This window comes from Astatotilapia calliptera, chromosome 23 (genome assembly GCF_964374335.1).
Source record: "Astatotilapia calliptera chromosome 23, fAstCal68.1, whole genome shotgun sequence".
NCBI lineage: Eukaryota > Metazoa > Chordata > Actinopteri > Cichliformes > Cichlidae > Astatotilapia > Astatotilapia calliptera.
In genome coordinates this window covers 29,718,402-29,736,616 of record NC_137443.1, presented here as the reverse complement: position 1 = coordinate 29,736,616, position 18,215 = coordinate 29,718,402, and the positions used below count along the sequence as shown (strand labels likewise).

The 18,215-nt window shown below is 39.5% G+C and overlaps 1 long non-coding RNA gene across 1 annotated transcript; it reads left to right on the top strand.

Annotated features, from left to right (window-relative positions):
* Positions 1–10,311: 10,311 nt before the first annotated feature.
* On the top strand, positions 10,312–15,892 carry LOC145424429 (uncharacterized). The gene is made up of 3 exons (XR_013905511.1): positions 10,312–11,448; positions 15,207–15,302; positions 15,378–15,892. It is a non-coding gene; the product is annotated as an uncharacterized LOC145424429 (long non-coding RNA).
* The last annotated feature ends 2,323 nt before the right edge of the window (positions 15,893–18,215 follow it).

The following is an 18,215-nucleotide window of genomic DNA, read 5'->3' as shown; positions in this document are numbered from 1 at the left end:
AAAATCCAGTCGTACCAGTTGTCTGGGTGAAAGCACCTTGTTGATGCTGGAGGCCAGACTGCTTACAGCTGATGCAGCAGTTTCTCAAAGAACCATTTGTTACAGTCATGTATGCAGAAGAGCATCTCTGTTAAACCTTGAAGCAGATGGGCTACAGCAGCATACGAATATACCAGGCACCACTCCTGTCAGTGAAGAAGAGGAATCTCAGGCTACAGTTTACACGGGCTTACCAAAATTAGATGATGGAAGATTGAAAAAATCTTGCCTGGTTTGATGAGTCTTGATTTCTGCTGCAACATTCAGATGGTAGGGTCAGAATTTGGTATACAGTATGAACACATGACTCCATATTGCAGTTCAGGCTGGTGTTGGTATGCAAGGGTGTGGGAGATATTTTCTTGGCACACTTTGGGCTCCTTAGTATCAATTGAGCATTGTTTAAACACCACAGCCTGCCCGAGTTTTGTCCATCCCTTTATGACCACAGTGCGCCTGTCTTCTAAAGGCTGCTTCCAGCAGGATAACACACCCTGACAGCGAGTTCACCACTGTACTCAGACGGCCTCACCAGTCCAGTAGAGCACCTGTAGGATATAGGAGATTTACATCATGGATGTGCATTCGAAAAATCTGCAGTAATTGTTTGTTGCTGTCATGTTAATATGGACCAAAATCTCTGAGGAATGTTTCCAGCACCTTGTCAAATGTATGTCATAAATTTTTTAAAGCAGCTCTGAAGGAAAAAGGTGTCCAACCCAGTTCTAGCAAGTATTGGCAAGGTAATGGGTTGAACTAATAACATATTGAGCCTGTACGACCTACTTTCAGTTAAACAAAAATCAGGTAATGATTTGAAAAAAAAAATGCATTTAGTACTGTCTTGGAAAAAAGCTAAAATGACATTCTTATCACATCCTAGGATATAGTTAATGGCTCAAAAAGCAGTACACATAAATGGATTTTATACAAACAAGGCGATTTTAGATTATGCAATTCACAGTGATCATATAAAAGCATACATGTACTTTACAGCTTGCCTGATGAAAGAAAATATGTGGGGGGAAAAAACACAAAGGCAGGATTTGAAATGTTCACCAGTACTGGAACTGCTGTTCCTCCTACATGCTGCACAATGTTGTCACCATTTGTGCTCTGATGTCTTGCTTTAGGGCAGGTGAGGATTCTCAGGAGGCAAAAATCCACCTCCACGTCTAACTTATCAAACTCTGCTGTCATAGCTCTCCATTTGCAGTAAAGTCGACTCTACATTCTGGTGTTGTTAGTGCTTTTTGCCTTATAATCCAGGCTTTGGTAGTGCTTGGAAGCAACATCCAGCCTTAAATGATCAAGACCTATCTTGTGCTTTTCCAAACAAAGCACTTGTCTCTCATTAATCCATTCAAACACTGACCTTGTCTCTGAGCATTTATATATATATTACTGCATCAAGCTAGAATAAGGACAGCCTACTCAAGAAGAGCTTGACCAGTTAAATCTAAAAATAATATGACTCATTTTAATATATCTCTACAAAGCCTTCTCTCCCATGAAGGATCTCTATTGTCTGTTTTCACTCATCTTATAATTTGATTCAACAAACAAAAAGTTCATCATGTGCATGCTCCAGCAATGCCACAAACATCTTGTAGAATGTGATGAATTGCTGAAGATTAAACTACCAAACAGAATACAAAGTATTACAAATGAGCTCAACCTTAAACATCAGCAGTGGTAAAATCCAACATAATGCATGAGTAATATTACCCCATAAACAACATATATAACAGCAGCCCACTGACAGGGAACCGTTTTTCTGCAGTATAACTACTTTTACTTTGGATACTGTATGTAAAACTTGGTTCATCAACTCTGCTTACCTTTCTGTAAAAGTCACTGCGCACCGCTGTTACAGTCATTTGTCTTAATTGATGATAAATTTAACAGCTGCTCGGATTATTTTTTTACAGATAAACAGGGTTTTTTTGCAATCCCAAATGCACTTGATGTTTTGACTCGTGTATGCAGAGCAAAGAGCGCAAAAGGGGCTGACTGAAGTAAAGCATACACTGGAGGGTGTGCTGTGTAAGACACATAGCCCTTGCCTTTCAGTAGCCAGATGCATGTTGGAACAGTTAACAAATGGATGGATGCTTCACCGAGAAAATTAAATCCTTTTGTGGATAGCGCGCCCGATTTCCAGTTCCAGGATTTTCTGTGCCGGCCATGAAGACAACAATCATTGTGGGCATGAAGAAGAGACCTGACTGAACATTAAACCATGTAATTAATGGACAACCTCAACATCTTGGGTCCACAACCACCAAAACAATACTGTCTGAGGGCAGATTTCAGTGGTAGCATCCAACGTACAGCGGCTGACATTGCGGCTGCTACACGTGTAGCAAAATTCAAATAAGTGGACAATTTGGCTTTAAGGGGTTCCACTAAATCACCTAGCTGGCTCATTTTTTAACTACATTTTGCTTTTTGGTTTTCTTTGCAATGATTTATAGTCATATGTCTAGATAATTGTTTTAAATGGTTTCTAATTTAAAAACACCACCTACCCCCCGACCCATCCATCCCATATAGTCTTTCTTTGCTAGCTTTGCCCCTGCAGCTGCTGGGATGGGCTGATACAGCGGAGGAGAGACACTTTTACATGGAAAGATCAATCCTAACCTGATCGCCATTTACTGCATCAATCACAAGTTAGAACTTGTGGTCCAAGCAGGGTAAAAAAGGACGACGTGCTGCATATGACCCCTCCACAGGAAAGCTGAAAAAAAAGGGAAAAGCTTCCCCATTAAAGCAGATCGGCTTTGTGTGTAGCAGTCGATTTCTACTTCAGTAAAGCTGGACAGATATTCACAGATTCGAACTTTAGTTACAAAAGTGCCGTACTATTTATTTTTATACAGTTTTCTGGTTGATAGCACTTCGTGCTGTTGGATTTTGAGATAACCTCTTGTTAAATATTGAAGTTGGGATGTCTGGCCAAATGGCACTATGTGAAAGAGGGATTTATTTCTGGCATGTTAAAACAGCCTTTAAACTTTGACCCCCATGTGATTGCATCCTTCTGCAAGAGGAAAGGACAAACCATGAGACTGTGGATATTTCTCATATTAATTAAAAGCATTTAAAAGCATTTAAATGTTACTGCAAATGCAGTCGTTACATTTAATATCTGAACGTATTTAGCTGAAGCTTACTCAGCAGACTTTACGTAGACAGCAGCAATAAATAAGAAATAAAATAAGAGACTTCATTGTCTATATTTATTGGAAGTTAAAAGTGGCAAGGAAATATATGAGGGTGGTGCAGGACATATGAGAGAAAAATGACTCAGTGGTGAGGTGGGGGATGGGAGTGACAGATGTGTGGGGGTGGGATTACTGCATAGCCATGAAAACAAGGGTAACAGAAATTGGACTTTACCCATCTAGAGTTTGGTAAAGTCAGTAAAAGGGATGTGCCATTTCATGCCCAAAGAAACTGTCACAAGCCGAACAGGCAACGAAGGGAAAAATTCTGAAGAGCGCATCATTTTTTTTTTTTTTCATTCAATGACCCTGCTAAATTTGGCACAAGATATGAGAACGCATTGGATGATTTTATTATTGGCTGAATGTTGACTGCAAATGTGATTTACGGAGCCAAATTAAAAACAATGTTAAGAAAGTTAACTTCAACTTTTCCTCCAATTGTAATGATGAAATACTACTAATGTTGGTGCGTGTGAGTAAATACAAATGCATATATATGTGTGTGTATATGGCAATGGCATGCAGATAGATAGATAGATAGATAGATAGATACACACACATGCCATTGCCATATAATCCAAAGGAAGTCTAATTATGAGAGTGATAGCAGTAATTATAGTAAGAATCACCCTACTGGAAGACACTGGTAGCTGCAGAAATAAAATAAAGGTCAAAAGCTCCTCGGACAGAGGTTCTAGTCTGAGTACGTTTGAAGGTTTAGGTAGCACCATGATGAGGTTGGGGGGAAACTGGAGCACCAAAGTAAAGCTGTGGGAGAACTGGAGAGTGATGGGAGCGTTATCTGTAACTACTGTTGTTGTTGTAACCATTATTTTTCTGGCATTTGAATTACCCAAATACAGCGGTTATCCCACATATGGTCCACCCGTTAAAGGGGGACAGAGGGCCTCAGGGGCAAGAAGAAATAGACCTTGCAACGCTGGATTGTAAGATGTAAGTGATCTCTTTAAAAAGAGATCAAAGGGAGAATTGTGAGATTATTATACTATCTTATGCCACCTTATACTTCTAATCAAAGAATTGTTGAATCATTATACGGCTATAGGCCACATTATGCCTTGGATTAAATATTGTGAAATCATTGCACTGTTTTATGATGCATTATACTGCTGGTTTATAAGAAATACTGTTTTCAGAGAATCATGGCCTTATTTGTCTGATTAGAAAGAACAGAGCATACCGCACAGGAAGCTCACTGAGAGAGAAAGAATGTGGATGTTTAGGTTTTATGGAGGGGTGCTGAAGCTATAAGTATGTGAGAAACCGTCAGACACTTCGACATCTGGCAGACACCCTCCTGTCCACATCTCCTGTCTGGACGTTTATGCTCAAAGTGTTGTATGAAATAATGAGAATTGTATGGAATAATGAGATTATTGATTGAGCATTTATACACCGAGTGTTGTTCTTCCTTCAGCCCAAAGATCAAAGAATTGGGATATTTAACAAAACCCAGGACGCAATATGGCTGCTTGAAATAATTCTGAATTCACATTACTTACATGCAAAATAACCTTAGAGGGGAAAAAGACTTTTTTAGAGGTGTTAAGAGGCTTATCCGAAGTGACCTTTATTAAGCCACAGGTTTCTTTACACTACGCACTACTTCTTCTGGAGATACGTGTCACAGGAAGATGACACAAATACTGCAGTTTTGACAAAGAAGTCCGGCGTCCTAGGCTGGTATAAGATTGCATTTTTAAACACTTTCAACCAGAGAGTCACAGACAACTTAACACTCCTTTAATATCAGACAGCCGCTGTTATTTTTGATGTGTTTCTTATATCTTGACGTGATAGCCTTGAAAATGTATCCAGTTTAAACATTTCAATAAGTCATCTGTGAGACATTTCTAAAAGGTACTTTTTTGTATTATTATTATTTCTGATGTTATTTTTAAACACTTAGATCAAACCGTAAAGATAAGTCATCAATCAAATTGTCAAATGTGAGAAAAAGCAAAAAAAAAAAGATGGTCAACCGAGACTGGAAATGTGGAGATGTGGAAAAGCAATGCAAAGTCAATATTCACTTAAAAAATATTATATGAAGGCACTGACTTTGAAGTGGAGAAGAAAATGGTTTATTTCACAGCAGGGGGTGGTGGATCATTAGTCACTTTTTGGAGCAAATAGGACTGGGGACAACCTGGGGGTAAGTCCCCAGTGAGGAAGTCCCCCCAGGAGCAAGATAGCTTCCAAGCGTTTTTTTCTCTTTGCATTTTCACTGCCAACAGGAACACTGAAGAGGTGGAAAAAGCCAGACACAAGCTGGTAATGCAGCATCTTGTTGTGAGCTATTATTTTTATCTAATCCCGTTTCAGACTCTCCATTTTCTCTCTGCATTGCTTCTCAGCATGTTGAGGGGAAACTGGTAGCCTGCTAAGATTTTCATATTTGTCAAAATTGTATTGTACTTTCTCTAGTTGGATACAACACTTTGGTTCTTTATTTTTTCAGTCATTCTGCTACAGATCTGTTCCAACTCGTTGGATGATTGTGCTGTCCTAACTGCCTTTCAAATAGATGGTCTCACATTTGACTCTTTGGTCTACAGAGGAGTTCGTGGTTGACTGAGTGCCTGCAAGGTGTCAAGGTCCCATGGCTGCAAAACAAGACCAAATCATCCACCTCCACCACCGTGCTCTTGTTGACAGTTAGTATGAGGTGTTTGTGCTGATATGCTGTGTTTGGTTTTCTTTGTTTTGGTTTCCTCTGTCCAGTGACCATTGTTCCAGAAGTCTTGTGGCTTGTTCAGATGCAGCTTTGCAAGCCTAATTCAAGAGAAAGGGCTTTCACCTGGCAACCCTTCCAAACAAACCTTGCTTGCTTGTCTTCTAATTTTTCTGTCACTAACTTCAACATCTAACATGCTAACTGAGGCCTGTTGAGTTTGAGATGTAGCTCTTGGGTTTTTTGCAGTTTCTCTGGGCACTGCACGGTCTGACCTAAGCATCAATTTGCTGGGTTGTCCGCTCCTGACTTTGTGTTAAGGGCCTCGAATGCTCCACAGCAGCAAACTGCCAGAACTTCAGTAAAGGTTTTATAGATGTGCTCACACTTGATGGTGATCAGTTACCCTTATGTCCCATCTTAATTCCAATGGAAGCAGTAAGGGTGTACTTAATTTTTCAGACTTTAATTCATGCAAAAACTCTTTTCCACTCATTTGTAGCATTTTTGGTACCATATATCTTTGCATTTTATTTTTACGCTCATCCTCTTTTGTGTCACCTGTTATTTAATCCTAACACATCTTTTTTCAATATTTACAGAGGTTAATTGCTGCAGTGTAGACATTCTTGCTGTTATTGTGAAATTTTGTCAGGCCACAAACAAATATCTGAGATGTAAGATCCAAACTCTGACATCTGAAGTGAAGTCGACTCTGCTTATCAGCTACTCGAGCCAAGCTTTGTAAGCAGCCAGAGGGTGCCTAAGAGTTGCCCAAGGCTTTCTCAGCCAACCAGCTTTCCTTGCCACTGCTGTACAGCAGAGCCAAAACACACATCTCACGACTGCAGCCAACACAAAAACTGAAGAGAGCACAATCTAAACTGAGAGTAAAATACATTTTGATAGGTAGCAGATTAATGGGATCTTTGACATCCTTTTTGTTTCCTGTGTCCTCTTTTAGCCATCCTTTAGGATTATTATTACAGTTTGTCTATACAGTAGGAATTTAATTAATTCACAGTCGTACCCGCTGTGAGATAATCTCAGTAATCTCTTAGCAATATAAAGAATCTTAATTTCAGAAAGTCTGATTTGGCACAAAAAGTGAGATCATAAAAACCAAGTTATGGCAGCAACTCAAACCTGCAGTAGCTGTGAAAAATGAGCCGCAAGCTCCAGAACATGCTGGGACTCTTTCAGCACTGTGGGTGAGGCGTGAATGTGATTCGCATTATGACCGTGTAATTACATCAGTTGCTTGTCAATAAAAAACTTACAGGAAATAAGTTTTGGTTGCTACCAGGTACCTCTGTGCCCAATTACCTGAAATTCACATTTTTCCACAGTCTGTTCCCTGAGGTCCAAGTCTCATTCATTTTTAATTGGACTTGTAAGTTGCACTCTTTTGCTGAGTGCACAAAAATACCAGTAATTTTGCACCCGTATCCTTTGTTGTCCAATTAGAGATGGCCACAACATGGTTCATAATTATTTTATTAATATTGGTGAATCTCCCCTTATGTTTGCTGTTGCAGATTAGGAAGACATAATCCTTTCAAGGAGCACACACTGACAGTAAAGTAGTAATCTGCTGTTCTCACCTGATACCTGCAAAGAAAGTTAGGATCAGAGGTCACGGTCAGCTTGCCACTCATTTGGTGGTGTAAGGACACCACAGCTGAGCAGATATCAGCTGACAGAGAAGGCTGGAGTTGTGGTGAGAGGTCAGGGTCTCATCCTTCAGCCTGCTGCCAGAACTGGATGTAATTTATCACCACACAAAACTCTAATGTAACCAAGGTCTCCCTGTCTTTGAAAGAGCTTATGGGATCAGTGGGTGAATCACTGTAATAACCAAAGCTTCCATGTCATTCATAGTCTGGCTTGTTTGATGCAATTTTTATACCTATCCTAGGAGCATGGCACTACAGGGAAGAGCAATGTTGGGTTCAGACTGAAATATCTAAAAAAAAAGAAAAAGAAAAAATTCTATCAAAAGGTTTATAATTCCCACACAGTCCACCTTTCTGGGACTGTTAGTCTCCTAATTTTAAAATTTTTACTCTTGTGCCAGCATCAGGCTTACATTCACTATCATGTGAATACAATTGTCTAGCACTATCTTAATTTGCACCAACAAAATGAATAACAGCCTGATAACATGCTGAACTAAACCCTAGACCAGGGGTCCCCAATCCCAGTCCACGAGGGCCAGTGTCCCTGATCCATCACAGCTGATGTAAATAGATAAATTACCTTCTCAACAATTCTTGAAGTTCTCCAGAGGCCTGGTAATGAGCTAATCATTTGATTCAGGTGTGTTGACCAAGGTGAGATCTAAAACCTGCAGGGACACCAGCCCTCATGGACTGGGATTGGGGACCACTACCCTAGACAGAACAAAATAATATTAGTGCTGTCACTAATATTGAGTTTGAGTCATTAAAATGACGTTAACGGCATAACCGCATTAATGCGGTAAATCTCCGTTAGCGAGTTATCGCGGCCTGCCCCATGCGTAGGGCTGCACGGCGTCAAAGCATTAGCGCGTTTAGCTCGTTAACGCGTTAGCGCCATCTAGCCCCACACGCTGGGGGACACCAAAAACAAAACTGTAGATGCAAATCTCCATTGATCTGGGGCTCCATGCTAAAATCTCACCCTGTGGGGTCAAAATGATCACAACAACAGTGAGCAAAAATCCCAGAACCACACGGGGGACCTAGTGAATGACCTGCAGAGAGCTGGGACCAAAGCAACAAAGACTACCATCAGTAACACACTATGCCGCCAGGGACTCAAGCAGGGGGACACGCCTAGCACTGCAGGATTTAAGTTAGTACATGTCCGGGCTCATCTGAAGTTTGCTAGAGAGTATTTGGATGATCCAGAAGAGAATTGGGAGAATGTCATATGGTCAGATGAAACCAAAATAGAACTTTTTGGTAAAAACTCTACTCTACTTGTGTTTAGAGGAGAAAGAATGCTGACTTGCATCCAAAGAACACCATACCTACTGTGAAGCATGGGGGTGCAAACATCATGCTTTGGGGCTCTTTTTTTGCAAAGGGACCAGGAAGACTGATCCGTGTGAAGGAAAGAGTGAATGGGGCCATTTTGAGGGAAAACCTCCTTTCAATCAGCAAGGGCAATGAAGATCAATCATGGCTGGGTCTTTCAGCATGGCAATGATCACAAACACATCGCCCGGGTAACGAAGGAGTGGCTTCATAAGAAGCATTTCAAAGTCCTGGAGTGGCCTAGCCAGTCTCCAGATCTCGACCCCATAAAAAATCTTTGGAGGGAATTGAAAGTCCGTGTTGCCCAGCAACAGACCCAAAACATCACTGCTCTGGCCCTCCTGTCATGTTCGGATCAAATCTGACCAATTTACAACTTAAAACACCAATAAATATTGTGTTTTACATCTGATTGCCTCAAGACCTTATGACATCCTCCACACTATGAACTTGAACATAGAAAAGTGATGAGCACCTCTTTCATTGAATTTTGAGTGTTTTAATCAACTTTGTTACATATGTCGTGTTTCGGGTCAAATGTGACCAATATAGGAAATGAATGGAAATACACCTGGCCTGTGACCCCCTGAATGGACCACTCAATATCCACTGAATGACCCACTGAACCACCCATTGAACCATCCACTGAACGGAATTTGGTGTTCCATTCAGTGGGTGGTAAAAGCTGTTAATACTGACCGGTCAATTGTGATTGGAACACTAAAGTAAAGAGGTGAGGGTGCACACAACTGGAGGGCTAGAGGAGATCTTCATGGAGGAATAGGTCAAAATACCAGCACCTTGTGAAGACTTACAGAAAATGTTTGACCTCTGTCATTGCCAACAAAGGGTGTATAACAAAGAATTGAGATTAGCATTGAGATTATTTTTCCACCATAATTTGCAAATAAATTCTTTAACCCTTTAAGACCTACCATAGAACCCAAGTCCACCAGAGCTTATGTTATATTTTTACTTGCTATAGTACCATTTTTGGGAGCATTTCAAGCTGATATACATCAATATATTTCAGCTCGAGTGTGTGAATGTGTGGATGGATGGGTGGATGACTGGTTCTGTAAAGCCCAAATTTTAATAATATGTATGCATTAAGTGCATAGTAATTACATAAATTGCAAAAAAAGTGCAATAAACTACCAAAAAATTGAAAATCGTTTTTGTTTTTTTAACATATATTTCTAGTTAGAGAAATTTAAGAGGCAAACTGTAAATACAAAAAAGTTGCACAAAATAGTTTCCCACCACAGGAAATATATTTTGAGTGTCTTCATAGTTTTATTTTTGAAATACACCAATTTTTATATACTGCAGGAAAAACGAAAATAAATATTATAATGCAAATTTGCAAAAAAAAACAGCATATGTATCAAAATTAACTATTTCCAGCAGTGCAATTTGAGTCCTAAGCATCCCAGAAATGACACAGAAAGTCATAAAGTCAAACATAACTTTTAAAAACACCAGTATAGGCTCATAAGGCCCTGATGGTAAAAACTACAGTTCCGCAAAATGACGTCACTTTTGGTTTCAGGCAGGACATGGAGGACATGCGATAGTTCGCGCTGATGGACGTAGGAAGTGTTATGAACAGCTGATCAGATTGGCAAAGCATGTTTCTGGAATATTATGTTTTTGTTGCTGCAAGTGCTTTTATGCAATTTTTGCAAAGATATATATGGAAGGAAGCTGACCTAGGACAAGCTGATGGCATAAGATGTAAGTACAACTCCTCCGGTTTCATGTGCAAAAAAAATTATTGCGCTAGCTTACGTGGTTGCAGTGCTACCTGGAATTAAAAATAGTTAAGCAAAATGGAGCATCCCCGCTCCGACCGGCTTTAAAGGGTTAAAAACCAGACAATGTAATTTTCTGGATGTTTTTTCTTATTTTGTCTCTCATAGTTGAGGTATACCTCAAAAAGGTATACTAAATGCTTTTTTGCTGAAATTGCTCTTTCCAATCTTTTGGTGAGTTGTGTAAATTATAACATCAGATTACTGTTCTTAGCTGACAAGAGTGGTGCTCAGTGTGATCTTGTGCTGCTGTGTTCAGAGATGCTCTTATGCCTACCTTGTTTGTAACAAGCCTATTCGATTTCCCGTTACCTTACATTCAGCTCGAAGCAGTTTGGCCATTCTCCGCTGACCTTTGACATCAACAAGATCTCTTCACAGAAAACTACCGCTCATTCATAGCTGGACTGGCCATCAGGCATTTGCCAGGTGGGCCGATGATTTTTTTTTTTTGTAACGGCATGAACAATGTGAGTTGGTGGATATGCCAGATGTTGGCCAATGTGTAAAAATAACTCAGTTGTTTGGTGGTGGCTATGGCGGAGCTTCCACAGAGGCCAGCAGGTGGATGAGGGAAGGGGAGGCAGGAGGAGGAGAGACCCGAGGAGGCCGCCGGCCCAAGTGTCAGGTGAACTGAACTTCAGGTAAGAAGTTATGACCTGCAGTCTATCTGGGTCAGAAATAGACCAAGTTTAATTCAATTCAATTCAATTTTATTTATATAGCGCCAAATCACAACATAAGTCGCCTCAAGGCGCTTTATAGATACAGAGAAAAACCCAACAATCATATGACCCCCTATGAGCAAGCACTTTGGCGACAGTGGGAAGGAAAAACTCCCTTTTAACAGGAAGAAACCTCCGGCAGAACCAGGCTCAGGGAGGGGCGGGGCCATCTGCTGCGACCGGTTGGGGTGAGAGAAGGAAGACAGGATAAAAGACATGCTGTGGAAAAGAGACAGAGGTTAATAACAGATATGATTCAATGCAGAGAGGTCTGTTAATACATAGTGAGTGAGAAAGGTGACTGGAAAGGAAAAACTCAATGCATCATGGGAATCCCCCCGCAGCCTATGTCTATTGCAGCATAACTAAGGGAGGATTCAGGGTCACCTGATCCAGCCCTAACTATATGCTTTAGCAAAAAGGAAAGTTTTAAGCCTAATCTTGAAAGTAGAGATAGTGTCTGTCTCCTGAATCCAAACTGGAAGCTGGTTCCACAGAAGAGGGGCCTGAAAACTGAAGGCTCTCCCTCCCATTCTACTTTTAAATACTCTATGAACAACAAGTAGGCCTGCAGAGCGAGAGCGAAGTGCTCTAATAGGGTGATATGGTACTACAAGGTCATTAAGATAAGATGGGGCCTGATTATTTAAGACCTTGTATGTGAGGAGCAGGATTTTGAATTCAATTCTGGATTTAACAGGAAGCCAATGAAGGGAAGCAAAAACAGGAGAAATATGCTCTCTCTTTCTAGTCCCTGTCAGCACTCTTGCTGCAGCATTTTGGATTAGCTGAAGGCTTTTCAGTGAGTTTTTTGGACATCCTGATAATAATGAATTACAGTAGTCCAGCCTGGAAGTAATAAATGCATGAACTAGTTTTTCAGCGTCACTCTGAGACAGGATATTTCTAATTTTAGAGATGTTGCGCAAATGGAAGAACGCAGTCTTACATATTTGTTTAATATGTGCATTGAAGGACATGTCCTCGTCAAAAATGACTCCAAGGTTCCTCACAGCGTTACTGGAGGCCAAGGTAATGCCATCCAGAGTAAGAATCTGCTTAGATACCATATTTCTAGGCTTTTCAGGGCCGAGTACAATAACCTCAGTTTTATCTGAATTAAGAAGCAGAAAGTTAGCGGCCATCCAGGTCTTTATGTCTTTAAAAAATTCCTGCAGTTTAACTAATTGGTGTGTGTTATCTGGCTTCATGGACAGATAGAGCTGGGTGTCATCTGCATAGCAGTGAAAATGTATGCTATGTCTTCTAATGATGCTGCCTAGGGGAAGCATGTATAATGTAAATAGAATTGGTCCTAGCACTGAACCCTGTGGAACTCCATAATTAACCTCAGTGTGTGAAGAGGACTCTCCATTTACATGCACAAATTGGAGTCTATTAGATAGATATGATACAAACCACTGCAGTGAAGTACCTGTAATACCTACAGCATGTTCTAATCGCTCTAATAGGATATTATGGTCGACAGTATCGAACGCTGCACTAAGGTCTAGCAGGACAAGCACAGAGATGAGTCCACTGTCAGAGGCCATAAGAAGATCATTTGTAACCTTCACTAAAGCTGTTTCTGTGCTGTGATGAGCTCTGAAACTGGTGTAGTTTAGGTGTAGTTTATTTTCGTTGTGCTGACTTTTCACAGTTAGAATATCTCGTACTGCGTACTAGCTACTATGACAGAGTTTCTATACAGCTGGGTGGGTGCTATGATGTTACTGATAGTGAACTTTATTTTATTCATAAGGTTAGTTAGTAGAGTTGCCAACCGTCCCGTAAAAAACGGAATCGTCCCATATTCAGAGACAATATTACGCGTTTGAGCTGAAAAGGAACACAGTTTGTCCCGGACTTCAGCTACAATGGAAAAAGACACAAAGCTGTGTTTACGCTGCACAGCTGCCTCTTCTTCTCTCATTCTCTCTCTCCTGTTGCCACTTCAATCATGAAACTGATCAATGATCAGCTGATCGGCTTTTCTCTCTTGTTTGTTTATCGCCCACTTTGCGCCAGAAAGAGGAAACCAGCGGATGTCGCGGTAAACAACAGCAGCACTTTTAAGCTTGATCAGCTGTTGTTAGAAGTTATTTCATATTAATTTCTAGTATCAGCTGATGTTTGCTGGAGCCACAGCTGTAAAGCTGCTGGTCATGATATCAGTTTGGATATGTGGTGAGAGGGAAACATGAAGATGAAACCAGGAGATGTCTTTACTGAATCATCAGAGCTGTGATGGAGAAACAGGTTTACCTTTTAGGTGACATGACTGAGTTGAAGGGAAGTTATGAACTGTTTCTGAGAGACAAATAACACCAGGATCCTTTTCTAAGTAGCTGACAGCTGGTAACTGTGCAGGGGCGGGTCTAGCAAAGTGTTGCCAGGGGTCCATGTAGGGCATTAACAGGGAAAGGAGGGGACAAAGAAATACTTTTCTTGCTTATTCTCATTTAAAATGTCTAACTTTTATTAAATAATTATTTGAATCGTACAACCAAAGTTTTTATCTGATGTAAAATGTATAGAAATCATACGTATACCAACTAGCTCGCTCATGACTGACGACCATGGGCGGCAAACCCCCGGTGCTTTAAAAAAAAAATTAATTTCGGGGGCGCACGCGCCGGTGTCATGCCAAACTAGGTATCCCCGACAGAATTAGTTTCCCCTGCGTCGGGAGCACACGCTGGACTTTCCAAATCACGGACAAACAGTATCCCACGTTGTTGATTTTTAGTTTACAAACACTTCTTATAATGACTAACTACTCCTGAATTTTTTGAGATGTTAGCTCCTTATACAACGAAGTTATAGTGGGATACAAATAATATCAGGCTTATCCTGCCACAATTTGTTCCCCCTGTGTAAATCACGGACAAACAGTATCCCACATTGCTGTGTTTAGCGTGTTTGGAGGCTAGAGCTAGTGTGTTGTGTAGTTATTGTTTTGTATTGTGTGTCACTTATGCAGCTGAATGTCACATTTGCTCCAAAAAAGCCATCAAAGGCAGATTCCAGTGTAAACGCTGTTCCCATATGGAAAACAGGAGTGATACACCTCCTTTTGTCAGACCTGCAGGGTTTAGGCCTGTGCTGTTCTCTTCTGTCTTATACTGAACACAAACTATTTTTTGTGACTGGCACAAATACTTTGTATGCCTTCTTATTTGATGCAGAACACCTGATTGTTCTGTAAATAGATTTAAATGGTTATATAAAAAACGCCTAACGGCTGCATTTTTAGGTAAATAGTACCAAATAACTTTGTTTGCAAAACTTGTGCATGAACCTGAAGTTCCCAAATTGATATAAAAATTGTTAGTTTTCAAAAAGTGTGTCCTCCTGAATGGGATTATAAGCTAACAAGCAGCGCTGTGTGTTTGGCAGATGGCAGGTCATGATGGACAGTTCAACTCTCATCCCACTCGTGCCACTTTTTGTTATAAATGTTGTCATAAGTGTGCTACATTGGTTGTGTATCAAAATTACTTAAAAGAAATCTGACAAAACCATGAGAAATTATCTGGAATAACTAATTTTAACATCTTCTTTCTTAAGGCTGTATTTTTAGCAACAACACTTTTTTTAACAACACAATTTTGTTTTAAAAACAAAATGGTAGGTTTATAAATGAGACTGAGTCTTATTTGATTTCCATGTTTTAGGTCTCAAACATAGTCCAGCATCGATGAACCATCAGTTTGGAAGGGTTACCGATATTTGTTCGTGACAACGAGACCAAACTCTTCTTAACATGTCTGGTGAGTATGCAAATCTACTCAATCTTCAGTTTTGGTTTACAGAGACTTATATGTACTGTTGTTAATTTTGCATAGGATACAGATCCAGTTGAGAGGGCAACCCAAGGTGTTAAAGTGGGCATCCTCACTGTTCTGGAGGACTGCGTAGGACCCAACTCGCAGTCCACAGGGGTCAACACTGCCATTGTTTTCGAAGAGGACATTATTCTTGATGATCTGCCAGACCTTCCCACTGCCTTTGCCTACCTGTTTGGCCTACTTTATGGGCTCAACATGGAGTTTCCCAAAGAACTCAAGTACACATTTGTTTGCTGTATGGAAACCAGATAGAAGAGTTCACATCCTGCCATCCGATGTTTTGAATCTGTTTGTTAGTGACTATCAATCAAGATAGGTTTGATATTCTGTCTGACAATACCACACCTTTAAAATTGGATGAGTAACACTTATTACAAAAATGTGACATTTTTGTTTTGTTTTTGGAAAAGGACTTTGTGGCTGAATGTTTTCAGTGTGTTAAAAATGGCTCATCTCAAAACATTGTCAATGGGCAGTTGTGTTTGAACACAATAAAGTTATTTGAAAATCAACATTGTGTAAACCTTCATTAATACAACAGGGAGCACCTTATGAAAACTATAAAGGATACTTTTTCTAAACTTAAGGAATTTGGCAAAACAAAAAAAATATGTTGTGTAAACTTTAGGAATTACATTGCTGAAACAATAAAATATGAGTTAAGAAAAAGCAGTTATTAATCTTGTAAACACAAAAACATTAGTTGAAGCAACTTTTCTCCTAAACTTGAAATTATAAGTTATCCATCAGAACCTAAAAACATAAATGCAGTGCCTTGAGTTTTTAATTTTTTGCAACATTTTTAGTTTTTTTACAGTGAACAAACGCAGCAGAGAGGTCGAGTACAGTGAATCATATTAACTCAGATCATGATTATTTACAGTTTTAAGGGGTTTTTTGCTTTTTCTGACCATACATGAACAGGACACTATTCCTGGGAGACTGCAGTGATGCCAACTCCTGTTCAAATGAAATAACTCGATTTTTTAACTTTTTTTTCTCAGCAAGTCTATTTTTTGTTACCATCCTTAGATTCAGTATCATTCAGTCTTCCCTAATCACATTCCTTTCCAACTAAATAAAAAAAAAATACACTGCACCAGCAGCAGTGTCTCAAATGAATTCACTCTATAGGAGAAAATAAAAATGTAGCCATGCTTATTTCACCTGGGACCATGGGAAATAAATGAGAATCAGCTGCTTTTCATGTAATTACATGCTGAAGTTAATCCTACGTCAATGCATTTTAGATCATCAAACACTCAAATGGAAAAGCAATTGCGTGTAAAGTTCACTCCATTACATTCGGGTAATAAAGGCACGGGGGATGCAGTTCGGAGGCCAACAATCTAAATGGAATCTCATAGTTTCCCTTTAAATGTTTTCCTCACAGGCCTTAAGTTCCACGGAGAGGCTGATACAGATCAGACAGAACTGAAGAGGATAAAGTTCAGCAATGAGGGAATTCACAGCTGATGGTGATTTTTTTAATACATGGTAGGCTGCCATTTACATGCTCATGTTACTGTCTTGTTACTCTGTTGAAGTAACAAGAGAGTATAAAGTTTTATCTTTAGATTAGTGAAACTTGGACTTTTCAAGCTAACCGATTTGATGTAATTTTCTTTCATTTAAGTGCTAACAAATCCAATACTTAAATACTGCAGCTGCTGTATGAAGGGTTAGAGCCTTGAGTATCATTTTACCCATCACTGTATTTGTTTTTTGTGTTCTCTTGTCACATTTGATTAAAAACAAAATGTGGTTTTGAATGATGACAAAGCATCATTCAAGGCTCCAATGTGAATGATGTACTACAAAATAGTAGTGAACAAGGGGGCGATATTGCTGATTTGCAGAGCCCTGAGGTCCTCTAAGAAAAGCAAGTGGTAAGTCATAGGGTATGTGAAGGCCCATTGGATGCAAGAAGCAGGCCCACAAAGAGACCAGAAAGAGGCAGAAATGACCAAAAACAGACAAAAGCAATCACAAAACTGAAAAAATACAACATACATACAAATGACCCTAAAGTAATAACAATGACAATCATGAAATCTAAAATGACTAGAGGCCAAAAACTACAAGCTATGTAGACCACAAACAGTATAAAACAAAATATATAAAACAACCACAAAGAGTCACCAAATGCCCCCCCCCCCTCAAAAAAAAAAGAACTATAATTTAAAAAATGCAAAACAGTTATGTAAAACATGAGGAATTTATCTCCATAAGCCAGAAAATAACCACAAACAAGTTCAACACAACAAAAAAGTCAAAAGAAAACCACAATAAGCACAAAAGTATGCTAAATTGCCACAAGAGACCAAAATGAACTACAAATACATGCGAAACAACTACAAAGGCTAGAAAAATTACAGAGATATGTAAAAAAAATCATAGTCAGGCAAACCTCTGTAAAAGAGAAGGACAAAGTAGCAAAAACAAGCACAAAGAGACCAACAACAACCTGAAAATGAATTTAAAATAATCATTCAAAGATGTTAAAGACAAAGCTGTTACCATTACCATGTAACTATTTAAAAGACAAAGTAGTTCTCAAAGAAATGCAAAAAGGGAGCAAAATAAAAAAACAAATAACAAACACAAAGTGATGCAAAAATGACCGCAAAACAGTGGATGTGGGAACAAAAGCGAGAAGGGTGGGGGAGTGCCTTTGTCTCATAATCTGTCTGTGGCTAGAGGCTGTTTGGATTTACAAATGGAACCTTAATATTATTTTACATTAGAATATTTCAAGTTGTTTATTTGGCATTCAAGAAATGCATTGAATAAACAATGAAACTATCAATAATGTGTCGTTTGTTATTGCAAAGA